The 11120-nt window shown below is 40.1% G+C and overlaps 1 long non-coding RNA gene across 1 annotated transcript in view; it reads right to left on the bottom strand.

Annotated features, from left to right (window-relative positions):
• Window positions 1-10507, bottom strand: part of LOC123612586 (uncharacterized) — a 29388-nt gene extending 18881 nt beyond the window's left edge. Inside the window, exons 1-3 of the long non-coding RNA XR_012503735.1 lie at window positions 6903-10507; window positions 5071-5130; window positions 3502-3546 (exon numbers count right to left, since the gene is read on the bottom strand). This is a non-coding gene — a long non-coding RNA (uncharacterized LOC123612586). The remainder of the gene's footprint in view (window positions 1-3501; window positions 3547-5070; window positions 5131-6902) is intronic.
• Between the last annotated feature and the right edge of the window lie 613 nt (window positions 10508-11120).

Genomic DNA, 11120 nt, shown 5'->3' with positions numbered 1-11120 from the left:
AAAACTCACTCTGCAGCTTTTCTGATTTTGAATTTGGGGAAAGTTGCAAATATTGTCTGTCCTAACCTTGTTGACCTGACAAATGACTCAAAAACTGATGAACTAAGGACTTTGGACTTTCAAAAAAAAGGAGTTCATCACTGGGGATTACTCATCTAGCTGACTAGAATAAAATATAGTTTGAATTAAGCAGTCTTCTTTAACAGTTGATATTTATTGAGTCAGGAGAATGCTGTGGTGTAGTGGACAGAGCTTGGCCCAGAAGGCCCCTCACTACTCCATACTGTCCCTATGAGAATCAGAAAGGATAAATGAATTGAAAGTCCTTTGAAATATTACAAAGTACTCTGAGGTCACTTAGTATGATTTGGATGATAGAATTTCAAAGCTGGAAAGAACTTAGAAATTATCAAGTCAAATTTCTTAAATTCAGTTTCTGTTTCTCGTCTATCACTTGCTGAGAGCCACTTCGTATATTACTGTCAAGAGTCTTAAAACAGAAATTGATTTTAATTTTGCTCTTCTGAACTACATCCTCTTTTAAAATTACAAGGAATCACAGTCTGTTCATGCTACAAGGACTTTTCGAGTCATCTCATCTAGTATCTTTGTTTTAATGTGAAGCAATAGCAGCCCAAAAAGAGCGGCTGGCCTAAAATAAACACAGGCCAGTGAACTCAGACCTTGGATTAGAACCCAGGTTCCCAGCTCCCAGTCACCCGATCCTTTCCCGTGTCACTGCTGAGTCAAGAAAAGAATGACCATTTATGGCTGATCACAGTTAATAAAGGTATATACTACCCTGATAAGAGTATGCTAATTATTTAACCATTTTTACAATGTTCAAAAGATTTTTCCTTCCTCAAAAAGCAGTTATGTAAACTGACACAACATTGTAAACTATACTTCAATTAAAAACAAAAGAAGCAATTATGTAAAAATAATGAATTTTTTTAAAAGGCAATTATGTGACAAAACAAACTAAAAAATAAAAATGTGAAAATTAAGGGAAAATTTTAATTAGAAAGGGAATTATGCTTGAAAAAATAGTATAAATACATAGGCTTAAATCTATTCTCTAACTAAAACTAAGATTGTAAGTATCAGAATAGTTAGGCATTTCATAGTCAAGTTAATTACCAACATTTCAGTAAAACTTGATTTCACTTAGTTCCTCATACAGATCTTTGGAAGAGAGGCAGAAGAACGTAAATGGTTAGAGACATAGCATTTTAAGTCACGACATAAGTTCAAATTCCAGCTCTGCCATTTACTGGGTATGTAAATTTTGAAAATATGCACAACCTCCCTAAGCCTCAGTTTCCTCATCTGTATTATGGGACTCATCAGCGTAATTATTTCATAGGGCTGTTGTAAGGATTAAAAAGTAATTCACATAATTCAGGAAACAGGATCATTCATCGTTATCTCCTGGGATGTTCACAGATGGAGAAGCCAGGGCTCACAGCAATTATTTACTCAAGATTGCTCAGCTGGTAATTGGTAGAGGCAAAAACTGAAATCTATGTAGCTTCGCTAAAAGTTCCAGCTCTTTCCACAACCAAAAGAAAGATTTTCTCCCTAGCTGTTCTGCCAAAGAATGCCACTTGACTCTTCCAAGTTCACAGCCCCTGTGTGCTGGGGAGGGGGTGGGACAGAGTGGCCGCCTATCTGTGTCACACAACCCTCTGTTGTACTCATATGACTGTGACCTTGTGTCCCATGGGAAGGCACGTCCCCTTCCCTCCCTCCCCCATCTCAGGCGGCTCCTGCCAGGATTGGGAAAAACCTTTACCCTTTTTCACCCCAGTATCTGAGAGCAGGCTTTTCAGCACTCAAATTCCCCTCAAGCACCCTCAAATGTTCTCTGAGACAGCTCTTGCAAGCTTGACCCCCACTGCCCCGGAGGTTAGGGGACTCAGTCTTTTTATTTCCATATCTCTCAGAGTCCAGCATGAGCTGGCACTCATTAGCACTCCACAAATGTTTGCTAGAAAAAAAAAAAACTGAAAGGAAGAAGGAAGGAAGAAAAGGGTAAAGGGAGGGAGAAGGAGGTGGGGAGAGGGAGGTACCAGTGATCTTACTTGTCACTCTAGACTTCCTGAAAAAGGTGTAAAAATGGGGCCGCCTCCCTTGTTCCAGAAACACTGAACAATATTTATTTATACATTTATTTATCTATCTACTTATATCTAGAAGTATTGATAATAGAGAAATCACTTTAATTTTAGTCTCAGAAATCATGTTAAAAATTTAGGAGATTGTGTGTGTGTGTGTGTGTGTGTGTGTGTGTGTAAGTCTGAGTTGGCCTGGGACTGCGAGGGGTCCAATAGCAGGCCATGGAGATTAAAAGCCCGAAATTCTCCTTACAGATGTGTCTCCAAGCTGCTATGTAAACCTGGGTAAGTCACACTCTCAGTATTGTTAAAATGGAAATAATTTTAAAGGATGTCAGTCTTACAGAATTTTCATAAACAGAAATGATAATGCATTTTAAATAGCCAATTTTAAAAGGACCCGTGAAGTTGTGATGGCACCTTCTGAATTTTTACAAAGTCTATTGATCTTTATGGGCCATATTCTTACATTTGAATTTTTTCTGTTTGCACTTTCTCCCTACTTCAACTAGTACTTCAAGAATTCATAACTTTTGGCCATATAGCCATTCATTCCCACTGACTCTGTTTCTGAAATGATTTTGGAATCTATTCCTGGCCTTTCTGTTCCCCCTGTGACTCTCCTAGCCTTTTAATAATTCTCACTTAGATGTAATAGCCTCTTTAACAATCATTCTTTTATATATTTTCTTCATCCTTTAATAAATTTAAATAAATTCAGACTGCCCGTGCCATGTGTCTCTGAGAGTATGGGAAAACTCAGCTCGGACTGCAGCTCTCTTGAATAGATCCTTCAATATGCTCTAGTCTCCCATCCCTTGACATACTTTTCCTGCTCCTAACGCCAGTCACAGACTCTCCTGGCTTTGATTACTTGTGTAGACACGCTTCTCTTTCACTGTGTGTTCTCTTTGACTTAACATCATTCTTACTCGTAAACTCAAGTATTTTCATTGCCTCATTCTGGCTATGAGTGACTCATTCTAGCCCACTAGCCTACTCCTCAAGACATGGAGACCAGGCAAAAATCTTTCATGAAGGTATCATCCCAACACTCAAATTATAATGTGGTACTCTCTGATTCTGGTGCCAGCAGCAAAATGTTACTGGCTGTTAAAGGTATTGGGACTTGGCTGGGTAGGAGGCACAAAGGACCTTTGGTGACAGAAGGCTGATGGGAAGGAAAACAGAAGCCAGCTTCTTGGGAACACCCAGCACTGGACTGGAAGGTTGACTGGGAGTTGCTGACCAAGTGTCAAAAGCAGGCTGTGAGAAGGTTATCAGGGAGGCAAAGGCAGGAGATGTCAGCAGTCTGAGCTACCTGGAAGCAGAGGGCACGGTAGTCAGCCAGGCTGGAAGCAAATTACACCCTTCAAATTTTTACCTTTAAAAGCATGCATATAACCCTTGCTGAAGACTCCACTCATTCCTGCAACAGATAGTTAAGCACCAATTATACACAATGCACTGTGTTAGGTATTGAATACGCAACAGAAAAGGAAAGCAGGCATGGTGACTTCTCTGGCAAGCTTTGATAAATAACTTGGCATGCACTGTTCTTCTTTATTGTCTTGTCAATATTGGAATAGGTTTTGAACCAGTAGATGCGGCTTTGAGCCAGCGCATTTACGCAAACAATTCTCAGAGGTGCCACAAATTTGTGGCCAAGTTAACATTATAGCCTCCATTCCTGCTCTGGAATAATGACACAATCTTTCAACAAAAGAAATTCTTCACAGGCAAATAACAAAAATATACATTGGTGGTTTCTGAATGTCTTGAATTTTCCAAGCAGTTTTTTTTCAACTGGCCATCCGCCTATATTCAGTTCAAAAAAACCCCAAAAACTCCAACCTGGAATCTTGGATAGTTAATCATCACAACACTGTTTTCAACAATACATGAATGAGTTTATGCTAACTGTCAAGAGTACTTGGTGACCCAGCAGGAAATGACTTCATTCTGTTGAACTTGCTTCTCACAGCAAGATTAGTAATTAAAAAAAAACAAAAAAAACCCCTCTTGAGAATAAACTAGTTGCTATCACTAAGAATCAGTGTCCAATGAGGAAGAAGATCTACATAAACAAGGAGGCATCTCGTATTCTTGGCTTGAAAGATATATGTTGTAAAGACGTCCGTTTCTCCTAAAACCAGCATATAAATTTATTATAGCCCAATAAAATTTTAATGTCATTCTTTTGGAACCTGGCAAAACAATTTTAAAACTTGAGAGAATTAAAAATATGCCAAAAGAGCCAGGAAGACCCTAATATGGAAGGATATTGGGGAGGACTTTGCCAGTTATTCAAACTGCAGTATTTACTTCTGATACACTGCTGTAGGAATAGACAGGCGATGAATAAAACAAAATATGGAGTACAGAAGTAGATATAAATGAGTTTCGATTATGTAACAAAGTGGTGAAAAGAATTGTGTTTTTTGGACAACTGGTTAGTCATTTGGGAAAAGAATAAAGTTGAATCCCTACCTTGAACTTCCAAATGGAATGAAGATTTAGAGAACTAAAAACTTTCAGTTGAACATTTGTATAACGTTTAAGTGATGGAGAGCTTAAAGCCCTGACACTTGGCTGTTCTAACATCAGATCCCGGCACTGCTCCCCAAGGGTGGGATTCTCCGCTGTGAGTGGTCTTGGTGTGAAAGAGGACACTGCCTTGCCTTTGGGGCTAGGAGATCAGTTCTCCCCCAGCTCACACACATGGCTTTGTGGGGAACTCCCTGTGACTTGCTGACTAAAGAAGGTTTTCAAGACTGGTTTTCAGATGGACTCTTCCCTGAGACACAAAAACGCTAGTTACACTACACTGGTACATTTCATTGCCCACCTTCCTGGAACGAGCCATGGCCCTTGGGTTTAGAATCCAAGGCGGAAAGGCTTCAGTCAAGGGACACAGTAAAGATTCCAAAGAATTGGAAAATGCAACTCTTACCTGTTCATTTCTTGGCACACAGAAAAGACAGTTCAAGCGTAGAATGGTGATTCACTCTGACTATAAAAAGAAAGAGCATCATTGCAGCATAATAGGGGCAGCAAGGTGATCCCCAAAGGCACCCCCACATACTCTGTGGTTAGTGTTGAAAGTCAGCAGGACCACCGTGTGCTCAGATGCCTTGAAGTTGGGTCACCTCAACCAATTAAGAACCCCAACCAGTGCCAGAACACGTGAAGGGGAAAGAATTAGTTTTACAGTCTCAAGATAGTATAAATGTAACTTTGGCTTATGACTCCCAGGAAGCAGACTGACTAACTTTAACGTGGCAATATATCCCCATCTTAAGCACAAAGTCTGTTCAAGTTTCAAGGAGGAGGACACATCTTCTTGCTTACCAGTAGTAAGTACCACCTGCTATTTTTTGTCTTGCTCTCCCTTCTCTCCCCCTCATCCCCTACCTCCTGGCCCTTGGAACTCTCTCCAATTCTCTCTCTGCTTTTTTGATTTCGTCCCTCAATTCATCAGGCTATTTTCTGCCTCCATCCACTGGCACCTTGCGCTCAGCCTCCCCCTCCTTCCACAGCTGCTCACCTGTTACCATTTGAGATTCCACCTAACAGTCCTCTCTGAAGCCTCACAAGTATGTGCCCACCAAGACCGACCACTCCCTCCTTCCTTATGGAGGAGCCCTTTAATACTCCATTGCCGTAATAGGTTTACACGTTTGTTTCTGCTTATCATTTGTACGTTTAAAACCTCAGGCTTGGCACTGAGAGTAGCACATAGTAGGTGCTCAGTGATCCGTGTGGACTGAACTAATGAATCACCAGTGTTAGAAGCAGGCTGAGAATATGACTTTCAGCCATAGGCTTTCAATGGGACCCATATTCCTCTAGGTTTAGTCTGCTCTAAATAACTAAAGCTTATACTCACAGGCACTTAGAGCCAGAATTAATTCTGTCCTCCAGAACATGTAAAATAGAACTATTTTTCAGATTCAGTACTTAAGGGAGAAAGCTACCAGGCTTGTGGGTCCAAAAACATCATAGCAATAAGCAGTGAGCCTTTCTCTACCTTTGGCCCTGACCCTGTGAGTCTCCTCTTTCTTTTCTGGTCAAAGGGCAAGAGGAAGTCGAACAACACACCACACGGTAGTCTGCAGTGCGTTTTCAGTTTCAGTGGTAATTAAGAGTGGGAGGAGTTCAGCGCTATTGCTGTATTTCGCAGTTTGAATGTGTTACAGACTTCAATCACTCACTGACTGAGTTCTCCCTTCCCCTAACGTTTCCCTAGGTCTGGTCATTTGCTTGGTATATTAATACCAATACACACTGTATATTAATAGCACGTGAAATTCTGGGAAATTGCGATTTCCTTTCTGTTTTCCTCCAAAATGCTTTTTTTTCAAGAGGCTCATTTTTATCCACCATCATTGTCAAAAGTAGATTTTATATGACGGGAGTCTTGTAGCCTTTCCAAATGGTCTCTAGTTCCTCCTGGGTGTATTTCAATCATCTTTGAATCTGGTTGCCCTGATTTTAATTATTATTCCACCTGGTCATGGGGAAACATCCAGCTTTCTGTGTCTATGTAGTGACTCGTTGAGCCAGACTACCAAATCCATAAACTCAGAGCAAATGGGGATCCGCATTAAAGCTTTGGGGATAGAAGGAGCTGTTTCAGGCACTAAAGCAGTAATTTACTGAATGTTCCTCGGGGAGCTGAGAAAAAAATTGCTGAGTTTTTCATGGTATTTAGTTTGCTTCTGGGAATTTAGGAAAAGGGATAATCTGAGCTAATATGAACAAATGGGAAATCTTAGCTCTTACCTGTCCTAAATCAGTGCTGAAAATGTGCTCAAAGATAGAAGTCCAGCCCTCTGAACACTGCAGGGTGTTCCTTTCCTCCTGCAAGATAATAACCATAGGAGAAATTCTGTTTCTTTCTCATGACTTCTCTCAAAGTTAATTTTTTACTTTATACACCAACTAGTAGTTAAAACATGCATGTATTTTTAAACCTCAGGTTACCAAATATCAGGCATTTCCTGCTTACCATGCAGTCTTGAGACACATTCACCACTGTAAACTTAGAAAGTCAATATTTATCAAAAGAAAAGACTGGTCCTTTAACAACTTTGTAAATGACCCTTTCCAATCCGTTGTAACCGCTGCTAAGTCCCCAAACACTGTACAACCTCAAGAGAATTGCTGACAATAAATTCTTTTGAAATAATCTGAACAGAATGGAATATTCCACAAATATTTGCAGAGGGTTTACGAGGCACCAGGCACTGGGCCAAACAACAGAGATAAAATAGTGACTAAAAGAGACAGCATCCTTACTTCCATGAAATTTACAATTTGGCTGCAGAGATTGATGTAACAGATCTTTATATAATAATTGTCTAGTCAAAACTCTAAGGATTTTGATCCCGATAATGTACTGATCTGGTCAAGATCAGCAATGTCCATCTGGTCAAGGTCACTGCTGATCTTCATATGGCTAAATCCAATGGACAGTTCTCAGTCAATCTTTCTTAGCTTCTCAGAAGCATTTGATACAGTTGATCACACCCTCCTTTTCTTCAATTGATTTCCAATTTCATGATATGACTCCTAAATTCATATCTGCAGCCCAACCATTTTTCTGAATTTGACACTTCTGTATCTATCTGCCTACTCGACATCCCCTCTCATATTTCTAATAGCATCTCAAACTAAACACATCCTGAACTGAACTCTGAGTTCCTTTCTCCACTCTCCACAATTCTGCTTCTCCCCGAGTGTTCACTCTTTTATTAAATGGAACCCCTATTCATTCAGTTCATGAGTACAAAAATCTTGGAACTGGCCATAATTTTTCTTTCTTTCATAGCCCTCATTCAACTGACCAAAAAATCTCATTGGATTTATTTTCAAGTTACCTCACAATTTTACAGTCTCTCACCACCTTCGTCAGTACCATTTTAGTTCGAGACATCATTTTCTATCATCTGTTGAGATTCCAAACTCACCTTTTTGGTTCTACCCTTTTGTTCTATTCTCCCCCACAGCAGCCAGAGGGAACTTTTTGAAACATAGGTCGGATCATGTCATTTCCTTGTTCATATCCCTTCAATGGCTTCCCATACACCTAGAGTAAATTCTTTGCCATGACATACAAGGCTTCCTACACCCGATGCTTGTCTGCCTCTCTGCTCACCTTCCCCCTTACTCTTCTTGCTATTCCTTGCATTTGCCCTGTACGTTCCACTTTGGGACCTTGGCATTTGTGTCCCTCTGCCTAGAATGTTGTTCACCTGGATATTACAATGGCTCTTTCTTCACTCATGCATGTCTCTGTTCAAATGGTAACTTTTTCAGAGAGGACCTCCCTGACTGCTAAACTAAACTATTAACCCATGAAAGCATCACAGCCTCCCCATCTCTTTCTCTTGTCCTGCTTTATTTTCTTTTTAGTTTTTATCACCCCCTGACATTGTGTATGTGTGTATGTGTGTGTGTGTGTGTGGTTTATTGTGTGTTTCTCCAAGGGATTCAAGATTTAAGAGCACATAGAATTTTGTCCCATTCACTCTTGTATCCCAAAGCTTAGAACAATGAGTGTTGGGTGCAGTGTAAGTACTCTACAAACATAGGTTATGCAAATGAATGCAATGATAGTAAAAAGGAAAATTACAGAGAACAATGTGATGTCATACATAGACGTGCCTTAGACTGAGGTATCAGTGAAGACAGTGAAGAAAGCAAATATGCATTCAGTTACCATCTATCTATAGAAAAGGCAGCCTGAGAACGCAGATGACGGAGTTCTCTGATACTCTCAAGACAGTTGCACATCCTTGCTTCCAAGCGGACCCATTGGTGGTAGGCATAAAAGCTCAATTGAAGGGAAAAGATTTTCATGTATAGTTTGGTTTTGCTTTTTCCCAGAGAAATGTGACCGGCAATATCTCATTTATCTGTGTAACAAATATGTTAGGTAGTCAGACAAGAGAGATGAAAGGAGAAGGAAAAAGAAAAGAATAATACTAGTTTTGTCTTAGTTAAAAAAAAGGCAATGAAACAGAGAGAAGTCTTGTGATCTACCCAGCATGGCAGGGGTAGAGCTAGACATGTAATTAATCCTTCTGACTTATTACTGAGATCTGCTTCCTGGACCTGAGACGGGGTTCTTGGAGGGAGGAGGGGAGAAGAGAAGTTTCTGCGTATCAATCCAGACTGGATATGTTTTCTGTTGTATCTTCTCAACCCAAACCGCCACCTGTAATTCCCATCATGACTCCCTTAAGGTTTGCAGGGCGGGAAGTAGGAAAGGTGTAGAAGGAAAGAATGGGTGCTCTGTAAGTAGTTTTTGGATTGATAAATTAGTAAAATAAAAGAGAACAAGAAAGAAAGCTTTGTTGTATGTATACACACACAGGTATGATTTGCAATGATCTGGGCCCATGAAGAAAATTAATTTAATTAATAGCATAAAAAGAATTGAAATTTAGGGAATTGAAACATAGAATTGAGTGGAGAATTTATCTCCATTGCTCTGGCTTCTATGTTTTTACTCTTAAGTGATCTCTCAACTACCAGATGATTCTTACTTATGTCAAAGTATCTTTTTCTTCAAAATTATAAAAGAACTGTATTTGTCAAGTACAGCTTTAATGATACATCAGATTGGTTTCCCACACCAGTCCAGGTGTATGGTAAGATCAAAATGACAGTGATACACAGTATCAACTTGACTCCACCCTCAGACTTCCTTAATCTCTTCCAACCAGGTGTAGGCATTGCACAGAGGATGCTCTTCTGCATGTTCTCAAATGTGATGCCCTGGCTACAGCATCTGCATTTCTTCCCTTTCTGCTCCCGACGTGGGTCCTCAGGCTGCTGTCTTCTGCATGCTGCTCTGTGTCAACGTCTCTGTGACTCTTCCCCCTTTCACTCTTAACTCTTTCAACACTCACTGTCCTCTGGCCACTTTTTCCCCCCATTTCTGGAGCACAATATGCTGTGCTCTTTCTTTTCTGTGACCTCGTGGAGTACAGTGGCTCCTGTCTGCTGTGTCTGGACATCACGTTTATGTAATAAACTGCCATGGCACAAGTGCCAGCATATTGCGCTTGAGAAATTAACTCTGCCTCGCTTCCTACTCAGTAGGAAAGAATGTGGGGTTGTGGAAGATCATGTTAAATGGCTCCTAAAAGAGCCATCCCCAAACCTCATGTCCATTTATACCTTCCACTACGCAACCTGAAAAAGCAGAATACTTGCTTTTCCATTTTTCCTTGCATCTAGAGATGGCCAAAGGACCCAGGTCTGGGCCATGGGACAAAACTGGAGCCTGCTGATCAAGAGAGAGGGGATTCGGAGAAAGATTCTGCTTTCCTGAAAAATAAAATAAAATAAAACAGATGAGAATAGTGTTGCCTTTTTCCCTCTACCCCATTCTTTCTCTCTTGAATGCAGAATTGATGGCTGGATCTGCAGTGCCATCTTCTAACCATGAGAGAAAAGTCAAGAGAATCATGGATGCATCAACCCTGATGTCTCTGAATCAGAGAACCAGGACCAACCTTTAACTTCTTGATAAGTGAGAAAAATGAACCTCTGTATTTCCAGCAACTGTAGGTGGTTTTCCTGTTATTTGCAGATGAAAGCATACATAGCAATTTCCTCACCACAACATGGCTTCCTTTAAAGAGAGAACCCAGAGCTTTCTTTTTATTTTTTTAAACATTTTTTATTGAGTTATAGTCATTTTACAACATTGTGTCAAATTCCAGTGTAGAGCACAATTTTTCAGTTATACATGAACATATGTATATTCATTGTCACATTTTTTTTCCCTGTGAGCTACCACAAGATCTTGTATATATTTCCCTGTGCTATACAGTATAATCTTGTTTATCTATTCTACATTTTGAAATCCCAGTCTGTCCCTTCCTACCCCTCTGCCCCCTTGGCAACCACAAGTTTGTATTCTATGTCTATGAGTCTATTTCTGTTTTGTATTTATCTTTTGTTTTGTTCTGTTTTGTTTTTTTAGAT

This window comes from Camelus bactrianus, chromosome 33 (genome assembly GCF_048773025.1).
Source record: "Camelus bactrianus isolate YW-2024 breed Bactrian camel chromosome 33, ASM4877302v1, whole genome shotgun sequence".
Classification (NCBI taxonomy): domain Eukaryota; kingdom Metazoa; phylum Chordata; class Mammalia; order Artiodactyla; family Camelidae; genus Camelus; species Camelus bactrianus.
The sequence above is the reverse complement of the archived record's forward strand: the minus strand, read 5'-3'. Positions and strand labels throughout refer to the sequence as shown.